The sequence below is a fragment of the Varroa jacobsoni genome, unplaced genomic scaffold, assembly GCF_002532875.2.
Source record: "Varroa jacobsoni isolate VJ856 unplaced genomic scaffold, vjacob_1.0 scaffold_119, whole genome shotgun sequence".
In the NCBI taxonomy this organism is placed as follows: domain Eukaryota; kingdom Metazoa; phylum Arthropoda; class Arachnida; order Mesostigmata; family Varroidae; genus Varroa; species Varroa jacobsoni.
The window spans coordinates 329,072-347,360 of NW_019213021.1; the positions used below are offsets into that span (position 1 = coordinate 329,072).

The 18,289-nt window shown below is 37.9% G+C and overlaps 1 protein-coding gene across 5 annotated transcripts in view; it reads right to left on the reverse strand.

The window, feature by feature from the left end:
• The window catches only part of shi (dynamin-1 shibire), a 112,865-nt gene extending 95,833 nt beyond the window's left edge, over positions 1-17,032 (reverse strand). The window contains exons 1-2 of one of the 5 annotated variants that reach the window (XM_086971034.1): positions 16,719-16,989; positions 14,245-15,035 (exon numbers count right to left, since the gene is read on the reverse strand). The gene's annotated coding sequence lies outside the window, so the exon portion shown is untranslated. Of the gene's footprint in view, positions 1-174; positions 623-14,244 lie in introns of those variants that run through there. The other 4 variants (XM_086971037.1, XM_022844346.2, XM_086971036.1 and 1 more) reach the window with 4 other exon arrangements.
• Between the last annotated feature and the right edge of the window lie 1,257 nt (positions 17,033-18,289).

The following is an 18,289-nucleotide window of genomic DNA, read 5'->3' on the forward strand; positions in this document are numbered from 1 at the left end:
ATAAAAGTAAAAGCTGTTGGGAAACGCTTTCGTAATATAATTTGAGGTAAATATTCCTATACACTCACTTATACGAAAGCCTTGGTCTACATAAACCAAGCAAGGATGATAATACTCGTTTGCTGCACGTAAGCCTTGGTTTTGACGTAAGGTATTGTTAGCACCTACCCTTACCAGTTGTTTGAGTTGCTGATGGTTGGTATTTATTCTGTAAGTGCGGTTTTCGGAATGGACGACACTTCGAGATTCGGGATGCTAATTTGTAATCTGGCTTCACAGGAATCACAAACTCCGTTAGCTTCAGATGAAGCTCTAAGTCTGTAGTTCCGAACTGCAACCTCACTTAGGCTACTCCTTGAATGGATGCGTTTATAAAAGCACACTCGCACGGCTTTTCTTATGGTACGCTATTAATACAATAGACATAGAAGTTCCTCTAACAACGTCGGGCAACGTTTTTTTCTCAGAGTGTGAAAATCTTTACTGTCTGCCGTTAGTTAGGGGCCAGGAAAACCTTCTCCGTCGAATTCCTGTACTCCTACGGCTGATTGGCCTAGTGAGAGGCGTTGTACGACCCACCGACCCCTTGGACAAAGGGGCTCTGCAGGGATGAATGTCCCCACGAGTGGAGAAAATGGAGGAGAGAACTGGAAGGCTAGCAGTCACAGAGGGCGCTGCGCACGCACTTCGATCCGCAGCTGCCACGAACCCCGCCAAGAGCGCGCCAATTTTTAATAAGAAAATCAGCGTAAGGATTACGTCCTTGAGCAAACGTTAATACCAGAAGTAAATGCGTACACATATATTCCACTCAAATTTTTCATAATTGGCAGTTGTATTAATTCATTATCTATCCTTTCCTTACTGTGTTATGTCCGCAATATGATTATGATTTGTTTCTCCTAAAGGTACCTTTAATTGCGCATATTCTCTATTGAATATGATATGAATACCATAAACAGTTTAAGAGAATATATTGAAGACTTGGTCCACACAGTAGTTACCAGATATCGGAAAAAAGTGTTAAGCTTTGGACTGTAATTGCAACAAATTCTCAGAAGTTATGAGGATTCGCTTAAACAGGTCTTGCAAAACAGAATTTACTCACATACTCACTCAAGGTCACCTCTGTTGCACCAAGAAAAACAAACTAGGAATAATACTTTTAAAAACCTCCTCAGTTTTTTAAACCAGCTAGTTTAAGGTAAAACCCACGTGTAAAACAAGAATCTTGTCAATACGTGGCTTCAAAGCATTGAAAGGGTCATACATTATAGAACGTTTCCGTCTCTAGCTATTAGCGTAATATCTACACTGATTTGTTAAGTCCTTTAATTGAATATAAGGCGCGCTTCATTTTCGAACTAGTCAAGTGTTTAAACAACCTAATTGTAATTTTCACAGTTGGATTTAATTTCTCAAGTGTCAAGAAGTTTTTGTTCTTCATAATATGCACACGTACCTTACAAAAATAATAAACAATAAGTTCACCTGCAAGATCCAATAGTTTTAGCGTTAGGCTTCGTTTCTCAACACGACTCTATCCCGACACTGCCTCATTATTGGGTTCTGGCTAAAATGATAACAAATCTCTTCCGCATGTACATATCGCAGTGAAAAACTATAGCTCTTTGATTGCCTATACGAACTTCACGCTATATCTTTTTTCCATAAAGCAGGCTTAATACCATTTAAGCTAAACGAGCTTATTATTATGGTCGAGCGGTTCAATCAAGAGATGACATCTGCTGCACAGCCTCACCAAAAGCTAGAGTTAGAATTGTGCGAAATAACTCATAAGTTAGATATGGCGCTACCATCTCTGCAACAACGAACAAATGCTCCTGGAATTAAAATTCAATGCCTTTGGCATGCTGGCTGTCATATTGTATTTGTGTTATACTTAAAAAAGCTCGGCTCTCTTTTTCCTTGGCTATGACATGGCATAAATAATACTATGGAAACTTTAATCGAAAGATATTCGCGTGGTTGCCGCGAAATGAAACATTTGAAACAGCCAAAGTGCAGAAAAAAGAGGTCACTTGAGAGCAGAATTTTTTTGAGGTCTAGCAATAACTTGAGTTTCGACATCAATGAAGTTTTCTGGAAACGGCATCTAACCCTAGAAAAATAATAATGATTGCTACTGCACAAGATGTACGATTCTACTGGTCCATAACTTCAATGATTTCTTAACAATGGACTATCAGAGTAAGGCAGTGCTACAGAAGATAATTTTGTTGCTAAGTTCATGACGGCCATAACGTTGCCAATATTTTCTCGTCAACCACCGTTAGAAAAGGTAGTGTGAAATCGGTGCAGAGCTTGCACATTTCTACCTTTTTAAGTACATACTGAGACGTTCATATCATGATTTTACACTTTTCTGATGCACTTTTACGCTATGATCTGAATCAAAGCGACTTCAATAGATGATGCTATAAGTGTACAGAACAACATGCTGAAATCTAAGTGAGTTTCGAAAACACTCGCTTAAGCTAGTATCTCTGCCCTCGACTTTAAAACACCGGCACACGGTGAAGCTTATAATGTTGCGTGATTGCAAATGTAAAGAATCTTACTTATTTAGATAGTGTTTTGGTAGAACTTGATGTGTAAGAAATGAAGACTGTCAAACTCAGTTGCAGCTCTATTGATTTTAACTGTTATGGTTTTAAATGTTAATCAAGAGATTCCTCTATTAAAACGTTAAAGGAATGACCCAGTTGTTACTTTTCAACTATAAAAGAACGAACAACTATCGGACACAAACTAGTACCGGGGTAAGCGGCTCTCAGCGCTCGAAATGCATATTAATACCTGTATCTTCACAGACCTGATTGTTCTATAAGGACTACGGCTTTTCTTTATACTTTATCTCATTAATAGTCCAGTCTCGCAGGACAATTTTCACAAATTTTGCTAATGAAAATTATCGTTGCTTTTGAAAACTTTTTACTATTATTTATGAAAACGTCGTCGTAGAGATATTATGTATTAACCATAAGTATATACACAAGACATAAGTGGAATTCTTACATGTTATATCATTTACAGTTTCAAGACTCCACAGATGCTTAGCTGATCCAGTGCGTAATGAGTGTACCTTTATCTGCAATTGTAGCCCGTGTTCAAATTCATGCTCATTTATTAATGTACTATACATTACAAAAAATAAACGAACAATTGGAAATTTGTGTGTAGCACGACAGACGGCAGAATCTACGTAGTCTTTAAAGCTCTTATAGTTCTCGAGATCGTCCATAAGTAAGGCCGGAAAGATTCACACGTAGAAAAGGCTGTCGAATTTGTTGCTCCGTCCCGAGCCTATCGAATTCCTTCTCTGTCTTGACAGATCTGTTTTGACTTGTTCCAGACTACATTATGCTACGTAATACGTTTGAGAAACTCAACGTCAAAGTTGCAGGAGTCGGGGGCTTCGAGAGGCTTTTGACTGAGAACCGCGCGTTTTAACTGGTGCGTGTGCTAATTGGAATGTGTGTTAAAGACGCATATTGCTTTTCTTATCGTACGTTTGCATAATCGTAACTATGCGCTAGATAAAATGAGCTCAATGACATTATTACGCGTATAGTAGAAGTACTATGTATGCTTCCTTCAAATCAGGAAAATATTTTTTATCGCGCTCCTCAAATGCGGAGGCAGATCGCGTTAGCTGATTAGCATGGGTCGCAAACGATAACCAGAACAGTAACTATCAACGAGGATAAAGCATCAATGGGTTACAGTACGGTGAAATTAATTAAATAAACTTAAATTGTACGAAATATATCGAGTTGCATTGTACGTTGTTTATGGATTCATTTATATTACATCCAGTTCTAAGTAACCGTAGCTCGGATTATAGTTATTCCATTGTATTGCTCCAGTGACTAGCTGTACCTTACCCTGCCTATAATTCCATTACAGTTATTCTACTGCTCTAGTGCTGTTCTGTTATTGGAATGTTCCAGTCACTTTTGCTTCCTATCAAGCATTCTGCGTTGCTGTTCCGATTAAGCTGCAATTACACTGCATATGTTCTGCTCTTTAGCAAAATCCTATTGGCCGTTACTTCAGAGTTAACAGTTTAAATCAACGGTGACGAACAGTTGTAATTTTCAAGTAATGTGACTAATTTAATGTATTGCAATTGTATTTCTATTTTCCTATAATATCTTAGCAACTTTATAAATTAAGTTTACCCATAAGCCTTGCCTATTTGAATGCTTTCTTACAACTGCTTTGTTATATCCTTCTCGCTTCCCTTCAATCGGTGGTCCAGTAATGTTTCACCCAGTTGCAGCTAGCCATTTTCTTTATCACTTCTCAACGAGTCTCATGAAAACCACAATCAAATCTGACTTGGTGCCTACCTTGTAGAGCTAGAAAAAAATAAACTTTTTTTAAAATCATGATTTCATTAAATCTCCACGGTTGTTAAATAGGTCGCCTAAAAAGATTTACCATATTCACTACCGCGTTCAATAAAAAAATCTAAAATATATATTGCACATAAAGAAATAACAACGTAAGCAATTTTAGGGAACAAGCCACAAACACACACGAACAAAACAGAGCTTTAGTAGTACACTAGAGCGCAACCCGAGAGCTTCGCCCCAAGCTGGGTTTTGGCCGTTTGACTACTCGCTGTATACAATGAAAGTGGTAAAAAAGGCCCACAGACGTTACACCGCAGAAGTAGTTTTAGCTGCCATTCCATTAAAGAACTCAGTTCTCATTACTCTGGCAAATCTCTATCGCATATGGCAAGTTTTTTTTTCCTTTAGTAATTTATTTTCATCAAATCATTTATTTTAATGGTACCAACCACATCATCATTAGTTAGTTTGTCAGCTCTAGAAAAATGACAACAATACCCATAAGCTAATTTTGCGACAGCCATCCGGACATACACACATCGAATTTTATTATTACACTAGAATGCAATTAGCGGGCTTCTTTTCGCGCCTTCTTTATTCATCACGATACTCGGTGCGCGTGATGAGGACAACAAGACGGCTTGTGGACTCCGACTTTTGGAGGCCAACCCATTACACAAACTCCTCTTTCCAGCAGTCCTATCTCATTTGTTGGCACCCCAGAAAGAACAACGCTTGCTTTACAGTAGATACGACGGTTACATGGACACACGAAATATTATAGAAGAGGATAACCTGTAGGGTGTGTTTTCCTCCTTGGCCAAGTAACATGTACTCGCGTATTCAATCTGTCATATGAGAATAACAAAGCGAATAAATGGGTTTGGCAGCCCTGTCTTGTCTGTACACTTCTGTAACCCTCTCGCAACAGTTCTTTTCTATCTCTAAGAAGCTTAAGGGACACACCATCCTCGGAGCTGATCTTGTTACACTGACACATATAAATCCAAGTATTTTACTGGTGAATAACTGGCGGATTCCACATGCCACCCGCTTGACCATTTGCCTGTGCAATAAAGATAACGAGACGTAATCTGCAGGTTGTTACGTAAAACGATCAACGAATTTGGCAATCTGGTTTCGCACGAAGGAAACCAGATTTAATGCGAATTTTGTGGTCCAAAGTCAGAGAGATAAAGAAACAGACAGAACACATGTCGAGTTTTAAATATGTATGTGGGAGTGATATTAAGCAAATACTAATGCAGAAATAAAGACAGAGAAAATGTAAACTTAGAGAAAACGTCGGATAAAATCGTAAAAATCTACGAGTGTGGTATCAGTATTATGTATATCATTAACTTTTTAGTGGAAGGTCTTCGCGCCGAGCGAGTAGTGCCCATGGCATAATTTTATGGTCATTATGTCCTAATTCGTCCTGTGGGATGAGATCAGGAAGCCACTGCCGTGTTGCCTGTTAACTGAAACAACTAGTCTATTTCATTACCACCCTTTCTTCACGTGTGGGTAATTCAGAAAAACGGCATCAGCGCTAGAATGGCTTGCGTTACATACATAGACATCGCGTTTTAGCGTAAGTTAGGCTGAAGCGCCATTCGCAGGCTTCGCAGACTCCATAGACTTCTCTGTTTGCGTAAAATGACCGTTGTGGAAACCATATCATCTGCCAACAATATCGAGTCCCTCCCCCCCGCCCCGCCCCACCGACCTAATGAAATAAGATCTGCTTTTATTTTTGTAAACGAATAGTAAAATCCGGAACGGCCTGCATTATCAGTAAACACATTGACAGCGTGGTGACAGTCCTTCAACCTAAGGCAATCGCCAACCTAACCCCAATATATTGGTATTCAATACGTATAAAAGGTAACAGTTAACTGAAGTTGAATGCTTGAGAAATCTTTCCTAGCCCATTGGATGCATCTTTTAATACCCTATCCGGTCCAATGGCATTGGTTTATAGGCGCAGGCACATAAAGCCCGAAGTTTCGTGCTGACATACCGTTGCGCGAATCTAAATAATTTATGTGAAGAGACGTAAGTTACAGACCCAGAACAGTTTTGACAGTTTTGTGCTGGCAACCAACCATCTGAAGTAATACTCAATAGCAGTACACGACGTAGTTTTAGGGAGCACTTGGAGACATGGCGGTGTTAAAACCTGCATCGTGAGTTGTCTAGGAACCCTGTGTCTGACTAAGTTCTGCTTACGTCAGAACCAGGCGTTTTAGTCGGGGCTTGTGGACTTACTGCCGTTATATTGCTTTTCTGCCACTGCATAAATTGTAAGTAATTAAAAATAATCTACCGGATTCATGGGCAGTACATTGGGGAACATTCTGAAGTTCCGATAAGATGCCGTACCGAGTAAAACCAAAGCAAGAAGCCTTTTCCTTCACAAGCATCTAAATGGAAGTTTGTGAATGATGGAAAGCCTAGGCTACGGGACTGTCATAGAAGCGCAATATTAGAAGGAATCCGGTCGTTCTAGTTACGGTCACGGTATCTTGAACAAAACTATCCTGTCGTCGAATAAGCTTCTTTAACAGTTGGCTGGGTTTCAAGCAGTGCATTGCCTTCGCTTTACTTGCTTGTTTTCTGTGAAATAAATCCTACAATGATGTCCACAAGGACTGTAGCGTAAGGCTTAAGGGACAGGCTGAAAGATGGTTGTAGCTTATAAAAAGAAGGCAATCCTAGATAGGCTCTCACCATATCTTACTCATGTTGCTAAAGGGTGGTGATACAGAAGCAACAACTCGTGTAGCCAGAGCGCCCGTAAAGATTGACCTTACAGGTGGTTATTAAGCTTGACTTCAAAGATGCTTTTAACACCATTCAAAGAGATCAATATTCGAGGGATACAGCGAGACGATTTCGCAAATCTACATTAATTTCGCAGAATATGAGGACATCGTTTATGTTCAGTTCGTACTGTCTTATTTACACGATTGCGACATAGACAACGCAACGTAGACCTCCCAGTACTAGACTAAACGAGAACAACAAAACAAGTGCAATGTTTTCCTGTTGTAGAAAGAGGCTTTTTTAGATGTTATCGGACACTGCACCGTAAATATTCTTAAGCATTTCATAGTCGTAGAAGCCAAGAGATAGACCTGAAAAGGCTAATATTACGAGCCGGATATCGACTGCAAGTGCCGTTCCACCGGGTAATACCTAATATTACACCTGTCTATCTGGTCAGCGTCAATCGCCCTGTCGATTTTTCTACCTTTCAGATAATGATTCACTTTTTCTTAATACCAGTGTAATAAGAACTGTAATAAAAATATGATCCTTGATATAAAATTTTTAGGTGAAATAAAGGAATAATGTAAACAGTGCGTTTTAATATTTTAACAAGCGAGTGATAATGAGCATTAAAAACATAGTTGAAAGTACGGAAGAGAAAGTTGTGTAACTTCTGAACCTTATCAAAGGAAAAGGTGAGGCGATTAGACAGACAAAGTACCCAAAAACCTAACGAAACACCGCGAACCACTACTGTGTCACGTATTTTGCAGCGGACAACGACTGGCTAGAAAGGTACACGGTTTTTTACATCTCGCCCAAAGCATGATCTGAATTAAAACAGCATTGAGAAGCTAAGACTTCGAGCATTTGACGCTGTCCATAAGTATGTCATAGGTATATACGTAGCCTTTAATTAAGGCCTCATTAGTTGCCGACACCGTATCGCCAGCCCACGTGATCTTATGTAAATCTTACCCTTCTATTAGAAGAAAAATTTCAAGGTTTCGCATCGTTGAGACCCCAAAAGTAAGCGCGATGTCCAGTGATTTTGTAACATGCAGACCTGCCAGGATGGCGGCCGGAGTTATCTTCACACTAAAAAATTGAAATGTTTACGTTGCCACACAAATGATATTACTGTTTCCTCAAATATTCCCTTTTCCTTTTATATTTTTACTGTTTTTGTTTTTCTCTATACATAATTCGAAATTATTCTTGTTTCTCTATGAATACGCTGCAATTTCATTATGCAGCAAATAAAACTGAAATCAGGCTTCCTCAATAGATGATCCTACTTCCCATGCTTCTTTTATTTTCGACGCATCCCTTCCTCCACGTTTTATTGACCTCAGCAGAATGAAACAGTTGTACCGAGTACCACGCTAACTTTATGCTTGAGATAACAGCTCAAATGTGGTTTGAGACGTCTAGTAATGGTAACGTAGAACTGGATAGTGCACCCGCTCTCAGTTGGCCATTCAAAATCGATGAAAATTGTCTGAAGGCACTTTTGAAGGAAGACGATTAGCACTTGTGTGCATAATAACCGCACTCATGTGTCCACAAACTTGCATCTCGAATCTATGAGATTTATTTAAAAATTCGGGGCTCGGGTGCCCTACAACATTGCACCCACTATTTTTTTCAAACCTCGCGCCGACGGATTGCCAGCTTTGCTGCCAGATGAAATTAGTACCTGTATATTTAACGGTGAAACAATACTTCGAAAATTGGCGGACAAAATCTTCGAACGCCTTACCTTGGAAAATTCCACTTGGAAATTTCCAGCGAACACGAATAAATATTCGATTATTTAGTTGAAAGAGGGGCGTGCACAGCGGCTGCTGATCGCGTATAATAATACACTAATTGGTTCCTATTATTCTAAATTCTAACTAACTTGTTAAATCAAAAGCGTCATTACTTTTGTTACAACCTAATATAATACTTCCGTTTATTTTACTGAACGGTAATAGAGTCTGTATGGAGTAAACTAAGAAGATCATTCAGATTTTTTTTCAGACAATTAAAAAAGGATGATTTATTAAAGGACTCAGCGTATTTTTCTACATTCGTTTTAGCCTGAAACACAAATGGGTTGTTCATTGAGATAAGTGAGAGCTGCTACATTATTTAAATCCCGATGGCGCTTAGACTTGACCACTAAGCGCAGACCTATATGTATAACTCTAAAAATCTAGCACCTGATCCGCTTGTCTCTTTGAGCTTAGTTGCTTCGCTCAATGTAAATAACCCAGTCAGGTTGTAGAAATGTGGCAAAAAGATTAATTAAGTAATGTGGATCTGAGAACATCCGAGTGAATTTTCCAACAATAGTACTTGTTTTTTAAACATTTTAGGCCACCTGTGCTTAGCAGTTATGTTCAAACACTTTACTTGGCAAGTTTGAAGGGTGATCCATTTATGGTAGCTTCACTTGTTAGTACTGACTCGGAGAATTTTGTAGCTTCAGTGCTAAAAAATACCTAAACAACGCGTGAACATTAAATAAAAATTAAAAATCTAGATAAAACTATGTTTGACACCTATAATAATGTATAAATAATAAAAATAATAACCTACACCTATAAAAATGTACATGTGTTTTTTAAAGAGCAGTAGTAGCAACTAGCGTAGCATTCCATATAAGATGTTTTCGCTAGTGGTATAGATCAAAAAAGAAAGATAGGTTCTTATAAGCAATGCATATAACAGATGTTGCACATTTTAAGTTATCCTAAATAGTGTTACTAAATAGTAAGGGAAACATCATTTCCAAGATACATGAAATTTGCCTTCAGTTCTTGCTTCTCAAGCATGGCACACGTTTTCTGTAAAGTGAGAACAACAGTGCCATTTGATCCTATGAATTCATCTGATAGCTGAAGTAGCCCACTAGCATTTTGTTATCATTCTGTGTTCGGACGGCTATCATCAGTTTAACATAGTTTGTCTAGATGAAGTTTATCGCCAGCATTCTTAACCGTTATTCAAAGCCCATCATTATGGCTATCGTTATACTTTGTGTTATAAAAAGCATAAGTAACAAGTGGTACACTGTTTAGTACTGTGCCTTCTGAGCACACGGTATTTGTAATTCTCTTTGCAATACTCTATTTTTTTTTTGACAAACAGCTAACTTTCCCTAGATAGCATAGTCACAACAATCCATTAACAAGCCTACTTTTCAACGTTAGCGGTTGTCAACGCAGCGTTCTACGCATCGACAAATGGTTTCGGTACATACACTCGATATTATTTGCCTTCTTGTTAATAACATCAAAGTAAAACTCTTTATTTTAGACAGTCTGTCACTGTTTTACCTCTAAAAAAAAAACGCAGATTGTCTGGCAGGCTGTGCAATGTGCACAGAAAGATGAAAAATTATTTTTGCATGTGGTCGAACGAACAACCGCGATAAACCACCGTCGGATGTCATAATAAAATAGTTTTGGAAGAACTGATAAGAATATATTCATTTTTTCATCTCAGAATTTTCTAACCCTTAATGCATACAGGGACGGGAACAGTACGTCTTTGCGGACTTAGGTTTTTTATACGGTTCTGCTTTGATAAAATCACAGCTAAGCTGCGCGCAAAAAAATACCAAACAATGACTCACCATTTCATTATGTTTAAATATATTACGATATCAGAGGCTGCTTTGTCAACTAATGGGTAGACTTAGGGTACAGCCAGACCCCTAATTCGGCTTTCAAACCTGCTATAGTTAGTGACAGGCCTGCGCCAAGTCGTACATATCCAACAATTCGTATGGTCGATAACGTAGTCTGTGGGAATCCTAGGTTTTCATTGTAGCAGGCTTTAGCTCAGCTAGCTGTTTATAGGAAGCTGCGAAGTCCCGAAGGCCGTGCGCAAAAACGAAAATTTATATCTCTCATTTATATCTGCATAGTGTAAACTGCTTTAAGAAGTTTATACCGCACTACCGCAGCCGTGGTACACCAGGAGCCAGTAAACAAGCGCTGGCCTTATTAGCAGGGATACACAAGCCTCACCTAAAGGCAGGTGAGCCTTTACAAAAACGCCGCTTGTAATTTCCAATTTCAAGGTAGTTACAACAAGCTCATAAGGCATTCCAAAACACTGCACGATTTATTTTGTAACTGATCTTGTACACTTAGTACTTTGTTTCCAGAATTAAAGCAGACATTTTTGCGAAAAAACGAATGATGAGCGATAGCATATCGCACTAGCAGCGGTGTAGCGATATTTGAAGATATCATCAAATCTATGTAGTCAAAAATGGCATCCGCATCCTATACAACTCGAATGAAGCGGAGGATGATCGAACACACAGTCTTTACTTAGTGTTGAAATGCACACAACATTGTCTCCACCGACGAAAGTAACGGACTGTTAACTTCATGGTAAATTGTCTCCGCCCCGCAGGCACTATGAAGTAATACATAAAGCGGTGCCGAACCTTGCGAGGAACTGAATGGAGAATTGTGATTTAATGGATATTTTTTACAAAATGGCTACTTGGAAATCTCTTTAGCCGGGCTTAGGTTATCTGGCATGGTTCTGATAAAGGACTGGTTAATTCATATCAAGGAGATGCACTAAATAACCAAATCAGAGTAAGAGAACTCGGGCTTCACGATTTTATTTTGTGTCACCCTTGCTGAAATAGTGTTACTCATCCTAAATTATCGATTCAACTTCAATACAAATGTTTACGTATGTCACTTAACCACAACTCGAGCATTAACTGACATTTTTTAGGGATTGTTTAATTAAAGAAATATATATTCAATCTCCACAGTATGTTAAAGACAAGCACCTGGAACTCTTTTTATCCTAATTTAGTAATTAATTAGCAATTGTTGAATTTTGACCAAACCCGCTAACTACAGGCAAATGTGCTTAAATATTGCATAATAACCTGCCGGCGCTGATGTGTAAAGAGAGAAAAAGTTACGTGTTTATATATCATACTTATTTTTATATACTTGTTACCCGGGCAGATGGAACATGATGGAGGCATTTTAAGTAACGCTAATATATGATGTTTGTATATCAGCTGATTATTATCAATAACCGAAGTACAAGGAGTTAGCTCAAGGCTATAAGAATATAAACGTGTGTACAAATTCAATAATATTGTTAAATGAGTATAAATAATTTACTATAGATATGTGCCTAATTAAAGGAGACGACATTCTGAAGATTCCTAGAGGACCATTCTTGACGCAAAAGTCCGCATCAGTAATACAAAACTCCTTTTGCAAACTTTTCTTTGACACTTTAATGCTTTTAAAGGCCTAAAAATACACATTTTTAACCGTCTTAAAATTAATTATAACTAAAGAAAAATAAGTGTACTTCTAGATCCTGATTTTGGTTGTGGACTTCTAGGTTATCCATGTGGTGTTCGATAAAAATACGAAACCCCGACAAACAATTGTACAAGAGACTACAATCATTATAATAAGTTGAAATTCAAACCTATTGTTGGAAAAATAGAATTTATTGTACACCTTTTAAATTTTGTGAGATAAAACCGACTTTTTCTATATGTTACTTCTACGATAGCATTTCATACCAAACCAAGTACAAAAAATAAAATAGTCAAGTCTTTTGAGATGCAGAATGCCTTTTTTTACATTCGTGTTTACGTTTAACTTCAATGTAATCTGGAAGAAATATTTGGAGCAGCTATTTCAATGACGATTAAGCCAATTTGTATATTATATGAATTCTAAGAGCTTCTCTGTACAAAGAGTCGTTTGACTTTCGAAAATTAAATTGATTTTTCTGATTTTCCGCCTTGTATTCTAATATAGTGTTTATTCAAAATAAAGCTTGAGAATTTCTAAAATAGGTTCATTTGTCAAGCTATCTGATCTAGGCGGTATAATATGAAGGTGTGTGTCTGTGATGCCTCATGATGGTGGAACAATTGCAAAAAAAATAAAGGGTGAATAGCAGCACAGATGATAGTTCAGTTACAATGGGAGCGCGAATTTATTGATATAAAGGTAGGCAGTACCTACTACAAGATTACAGGATAACTGCGACACAAGAGCGCAATATTGTTTATATAATTGAAGTTACTGAACAATCGAAGTGAGGTAATTAAGGAAATTAATGAAGAATTATAATCGATTTTCTAAAAGACAATAATGAGATGACGCAGCACAGTAACAGCATGACTTGGGTAGAGCAGAGGGTCTACTGTAAGAAGATAATGGAAAAACTGCATTAAAAAGTCGCAACAAGGTAAAAAGTGAATTAAAAAAAAAATTAAGCAGGCTGATGTCCATGTAGAAAAAGACTGAGTTCGCTTTAGATTGAATTAAATGCTTCGAGTTTTACGATTTCTGAACAAATCGTTAGGTTCTATAGACTGATAGAACATTTTAGGTTAAATCAAAAAAAAGCTACAGGTCCAAAGCATATAGGTGGTTCAAGTTATGTAACAGTAAAAGGAAACCGATCTTTCTCTTCACATAGATTAAACAGAGGCATTTACTCGCTCGTAATGTCGTTAACGTTAGGGAAAAGAAATCATTTTCAGCCCATTCAAAAGGTAACGCAACATTGTAACAGACGGTGCTGGATATACCTCATTGCTAGTCTGCACAGTAAACCCAATATTTAAAATTGTCAACGTTATATTTAGGAGAACTGAAAAGTAACTTAATAAATAATATGTAGTTTTACTGATGATTTGTTTTATTTAAATGGACAACACATACCCGCCATCGAATTTTGCAACCCTACACACTGGAACCAAAAGATGGAAATTGTATAATACAACCGTGGAGTATATATAAACTGATATTAGTAGGTTAAGGATTATTAAAACAATAGTTATATAATTTTATGAGAATACAGTGCGATAAAATTAATGAACGCTCACCTATTAAATGAGTAACCTGTTTCCATCACCTAATTTTTTATTACGAGTATGTTAACCAACTGCTCTGAGCTACTGTACACGTTGACTTTATATTTCTATATAGCTAACTTAGAAGGCCGTTTCGTTATACCTAACTAACTGAACGGCTGATTAAACAGTACCACCATTCCAGTAAGGAAAGCAAGAATTACTCACTCGCTCGCTCGAAGTTTAAGTGGATTTTGCAGAAGGCCCAATATTATGCGCGGGAACCCGTCTGTTCCCAAGGAAATTTCTCAAATCGGAGGTTGATTGTCCGTATTCCAACACAATATCTTTTCTAAAATTGCTGCATTAAACTAGAACTGGCGAATAAAATCTGCTTGTCAGCATTAGATCACACACGAACATAACAGAAACACTAATTTTAGCTTTAACTCAAACTTCACCAAATTTCAAATAAACAGTCCGATGACAGCAAACATTTATTGATACTCTTTTAAACGCTTTTTAAGTTCTTTTTTTTCGCCTGCCTCAGTCAGTCGCCGGTTGTTTTGTCCACTTTTTTAGCCAATTATCCTTTCCGCCTTCGTGCTGTACAACACTATCATTGAAGGCACGATTGCACCATTACGGTATTTCTTTCTTCCGTTGTATGAATGTCCTTTTGCTGCCACTGACAACAATGAACACACACTCTCTGTATATATATCACTTCTCGTATCATCGAAGGGAGGTGGCAGCTCGGCCAGTGGATGTTATTCTGACGACGATGTTGGTCTTGCTTTGCGCTGTGACGTGATGCTGATTGTGGTCTTTCGAACAGGCGGGCCTGTTACTATTGGCTAGTAGCTAAAGGGAGGGAATAAGCCTTGCTAGTCACAGCCAATGTTGGCTGTTACTACGGCAACAAATGATGACTGTGATGATAATAACAAATACACAGTATGTTGTTTACGATTGTTCATGTTGTTGTTTCGGAGCCACGAATCCCAAGCAAAATTCGTCTGCAAAGATATGTTCTGCAATCTCAGCATTTAAACTGCATGGAATAACAACCAGCTGCAATGAGGAAGACGTTTAGTGTTGTAACGTTAAAACGTGTTTACTCTTCCACTATCTGGTTTCTTAGATGTACACAAAACAACGGCACGTATAGGAATGTCATTCTAAAATACTTATAATACACCCAAGCTGTTGATAATCGCTGGGGTAACAATTATATCCTTTTTCTAGAGCTTTGGCTTGTACTTGGGCTAAACCGAAAATTAAATTCAGCTAAGCTCATCTAACAGAACAGATTTTCTCCATTATCTTTAAATCATATATCAATTTCTATATTATAGAATTCGAAACATAACACCTACAATGTTCATGGGCTTTAAGAGTGTATAGTATAATAGGCCATCACTCTCTAGGTATGAATGCACATCTTTATATTTAGGGTTTTTCTAATTTCGGACTACTTTACAATATGCATAGTTTTTCATTCGTCACCTGTTCGCTTACGTACAAATGCAAAGATGTATTCTTTGTAGCTGAACGTGTGCATATGCGTTGCATTTCAACATGAAGCATATAAATTCAATAAATAACTGCTTGCATAAAGCCTTGATATGAGACTATATTCAATTAATTCTGTTAATTGTTTTGACTTGCCTGCTTTCGTAAGTTCGCTTGCTACCCTTGGTACTTGAAAATAAACGAGTCCTTTTTAGAACGAAGCAATAAACCCGAAGGGCCCAAAAACAGCGTGCAATCCTCTGAATTTAGAAATGAGGTGTTGTCTAACGGGCCTTTTCGGCCTGAATGAAGCCTCAGCCAGATTAAAAAGTACTCTTTTTATCCAAGAACGACGGTTTACCTCAGTTATATTAGTACGTTATTTATATTTTAAAAAATCCTACTTTTATAAGGAAAGCCGGTAGACACTCAATAATGTTTAGATTCAAACGGAAGGGAAATGGGAAGAAGATAGGTCAAAAAGCTATTTTGAATACAAATTTTTCTGATACAGAAAGTAAGAGCTGTTTTATAAAGTAGATCAATTATTAGTTGGATCGCTTAGATCCAACGTTAGTCCTTTTGAAACTCTTCGCGCCTTTCTCCACCTTTTAAATTGTTTGACTCTTGCACCTTTGGGACTCTTAGCCATCTATAAACTCACTACTTTAATTTGCGCCCATTTTTTTGTGACATAATTTAGAAACCTTTTGACGAGTGACATAATTCCTAATATCGATTGGTGCACGCTTATTATTGCACAGTTGGATTAAAAATTGAGTAATAGCTAATCCACGCTTAAATTGTGAAAAAGACGCACCGTTTTCCGATCAATTCAACCAAGAACGAACCGGTTTTTTTCTAGTAGATTAGCATGTTCGCAATGACAAACAGTTCGCCAAAACTTGACCTTCTATAAATGGTCTCTTCTATAATCTTCTATAATGGTCGTTAACCCCCACTTTGATGTGATGCTGTTGCCCTAGTTTAATTCGTTTGAGCAGAATAGGGAAAAAGCATATACCCTATAATCAGCATATTTTTAGTAAATGACATTTGAATCCAAGATAACTGCATGGATATATTGTTTTGATATGGTAATATAATTTTTGTAAGCTCGACAACTATTTGAAAAAATTCCTCTGAAGCATTATATTTAACTATCGGATTTTAACGTTGCAGCTTACACATTGTAACTTTCCTGACTGTGAAATCCTAGGTAGTTTGCGGAAGCACGATAACGACATATCCCATTCGGCATAAAGTCCCGGCATACGCAGCCTAACTGCGTGAGAGTAACTTCGTTGACAGAACTGTTACTCCGGCATGTTTCATTGATTTCCAGCTAAAAAGCTTTGAAGACATACGATAGCACTCGTTGGTCATTTATAAAACGTTTCTTTTTGCATACGAGTATGTAAAGGTCTTCTGCTAGTCGTCTTCTACGGACATAGTCCGCCAACGGTCGCTTTGTACGGGAACAGTTGAAGCTTGAAGCACGTTCACGTTTCTGGGGCCGCTGGAAACGTTGCATTGTTTATAATAGTCTTAAGCCTTAGCCTCGCGAACTTGGGAAGCAACCTGAAGGTCACTCTTGGGAGATAATAGTGCGGACTGGATAGACCTTGGATAGATTTGAGGGGTTTCAATTATAAATCCGGTATTACGTAGCTATCTGCGACAACTCGAACAGATGGACGGCAAGAGGAATAATGTTCGTGATGTTTTCAAAAAGACAGGCCGACAAGAATCTCGAGCGGAGTACCTTTAGCCGCGCCATGTCTGTCTATTCGTGCACTGCAAACTGATCGACTCACTTTTCCAGCTCGCAATTGGCACCCATTTGTTATATCTTATACTCAGGGCTAAATTCTACCGCAGTCGCTTAATGCTACTAACCACAAAGCTGTGACTGCCTTACACCAAATTAATTGAACGTAGGGCATCTCTCTCCTAGGTTTACAGAATAACGAATTCTCATTACACGCATTTTTCACACCTCTTGCACACCAACTACTATGCAATATCACACATGTAAAATATTTCTACATATGCCTGTTTGTCCGCCAATGGCTTTTTCGTGTTTTACGTTTGGTACTTAAGCCGTTAAATACTACTTCACATGGTCAGTGCCCTGCACGAAATATATTTGGGCTCAGATTCGAATCTGGACGAGGTGTCTTTAAGGTTAGTAGGTAAACACGTTACCCTCTACGCAATTACAATAGGTGACTGCCCAAGCTAAAGCAATTCTGTAAACGCGGCGCATTGAGCTGATTTTTTTTAAAGCTGGTAGAGTTCCATCCTGTGATCGAGCCGCTTGGATCAAATTTTTTGCTGCGGCAACTTCGCTTTCCCATGAGTAATGTTAATTCGCAATGTTAAGTTGTTCATTTTCCACGATTTGCTAGATTACAGTTAAGAATTTGTGAAGAAACTGCATTGGAAGATTATTCTTCACGAAGCAAGACGTGATATTCTATTATAAGCGTAACTTTTAACGTTTCATACATTTACCTAGAAAAAGTAAATGGTTGTAAATTGATGAAAAGTGAATCATCTTAGCTCGTATTATTTTAGAAATATAAGTAAATAGTTTCCTTCTCCTATAAAGAGCCGAATACTGATTTGGTTTAATTAGTGAGCTGGTTGATGAAACATAGCCCTTTCAAAGTATGTTTCGTGTTTCTTAATTGGATGAATATTGTTCCCGTATGGAGAAGTTTTTCTACCGTAAAACACTTTTAGGCTAGCTAAC